Source organism: Rosa rugosa, chromosome 1 (genome assembly GCF_958449725.1).
Source record: "Rosa rugosa chromosome 1, drRosRugo1.1, whole genome shotgun sequence".
Taxonomy (NCBI): domain Eukaryota; kingdom Viridiplantae; phylum Streptophyta; class Magnoliopsida; order Rosales; family Rosaceae; genus Rosa; species Rosa rugosa.
Genome location: NC_084820.1, coordinates 10,507,789 through 10,509,812, shown reverse-complemented (window position 1 = coordinate 10,509,812; position 2,024 = coordinate 10,507,789). Strand labels below are relative to the sequence as shown.

Here is a 2,024-nt window from a genome sequence, read left to right as displayed (position 1 = left end):
AAGTCCGTTGTTTGTTAAGCTTTTCAGACAACGGAGCTCTAGTGTTTTCTGTTGTGTGAGAGTTAATTAGAAGACTTTACTTTTTCAAAGAACCATTGTCTGATGTATGAGAAATATGTTGTATGATCAATTAAACATCCATTTACCTAATGAACAATAGTGATCAAATGGAAATAAAATTTGATGCAAACCATCAAATGAACTAGCAGTACTTTCACCCATACTTTAAACTTCAAAATACATTGGATCCACCAAGATATATACATTCGTATTAGTCATTGTTCCACAAAGTCATGAATCAGTGACAATTTATTGTCTTACATTGCATCAGAGACAAAAACATAAGTGTGCTAGAAATGGATACAGTGATTATTGGACTATTTATGATTGCTTGCCCACTTCGCCCACTACTAATGCTTGCTCCTGCTGCCCCTCTTTTCTTTCTTCTACTTCTGCCACCACTGATGTAATATGCCTGCTCCTGCTGCTCCTCTCTTCTTTCTTCTACTTCTGCCACCACTGATGTAATGTTAGTTAACAAGCCAAGGGAAGGAAACCTTTAAAAAATTGACTTGAGAGAATAAATTAACTTCTTTGCGATTGAATAATCTACAACCACAAACAAAAAACAACAACTTATTTCAAGAGGCAGCATGCAATATTCCCACATCAAAAGCCACACTACACATGAGTTGCTACAAGCAAGAAGTTGCAGAAAAAGAAAAAAGAAAAAGACTTGCATCTACATCTCTTAATGCAAGCCCCACTTTGGAAGGCAGGTGATCTTTCAAAACACAAACTGTGGGAGAATCAGTTTAGTAGCTTTAACATTTGAATATTCACATTGCTGCACAATATTCCTGAAACAATAATTTAAAGAGGCTAAGAGTACATGACTACAATATTTGCAAAATAGTATGAAAGAAATTACAAGCTAATAACCAATGTAGAATATATTAGACTTCAAACTCTAAACAGACATATCAAGAAGGACGCAAGTACGCAACCAAACTCAGGAAATTTAAAAAGAGAAGTGAATTTCACGTGAACTAGAAGAGGAATAAAAATTTCTGTAAAATTCAGTTAGAAACTTGTTTACTAGAATAAGTTACGTAAACTGGGTTACATATAGCATCCAAAGTTTCCCATATGCTAGTAATAAGTCAGTAAAAAGAGGGGTAAAAAGTTCGTCAGGCTTAACCTGAAATGACAGAAATGCAAAGTCTTAAATTCGTTTGGGTAAAAACTACTCATCACATGATGATAAACATCTATATTTCAAAAATAACTTTATGTGTATTAATAGTAACCTCTGCAAATGTTCCACCAGCATGACTTCAAGAAGATCAACACATGCCATGCAGTCCTCAGTCAACAATTTTGAAGCCTGTGGTGTAAATGTTGCTGCTGGTGCTGGAAGAAGAAGAGGTGGAAGAAGAAGAGAGAAAATAAAAAAAATTGGCAGCTCTGAGTTTGATGGCAGCTCTGAGTTTGGCCTCTGAGTTTGGCATATCATATAACAAAACTCTTTTAAAAAAAGACATAAGAAAGAAGAAGCGGGGAAGGTTGCAGAGGAGATGGAGGGAGGTTTCTGGAGAAGAGATCCCCACAGACCTATGGCCATATTTATTCTTCGGCAATATGCCCCTTGATATATAAGCTTGGTACATGTATCACAGGATGAGAGCAAGTAAGCAGTGACGTCCTAGGACAAAAGGTTTATGGAAAAGTTTGGACAAAAACTAACATACACCCTAACAACTTCCTGTTTTCATAGATATGGGTTGTTCATCTCTATGACTAAAGTCAGGTAGCTCAATAAACATTCCACAAATGCTAAAAATTAAAAAGTAAGTGTCCAACCAATCTATTATTTGTAGTTATAAATTCATAATATGGGTTAATCAAGAGCTGTGGATCATGACAGTCAAAGTTTCTATTAGAATCAACATCCATATTGAGTCGTACATTAAACATAACAGATAAAGGGATTTAACCAAATTCCAACTTCTTCTTTATCTAAA

General features: G+C 35.3%; 1 long non-coding RNA gene across 1 annotated transcript; it reads right to left on the bottom strand.

Moving 5' to 3' along the window:
* Window positions 1–224: 224 nt before the first annotated feature.
* Window positions 225–1,405, bottom strand: LOC133727294 (uncharacterized). Its single transcript, XR_009855111.1, has 2 exons — window positions 1,311–1,405; window positions 225–510 (listed from the first exon to the last, which is right to left on the bottom strand). It is a non-coding gene; the product is annotated as an uncharacterized LOC133727294 (long non-coding RNA).
* Between the last annotated feature and the right edge of the window lie 619 nt (window positions 1,406–2,024).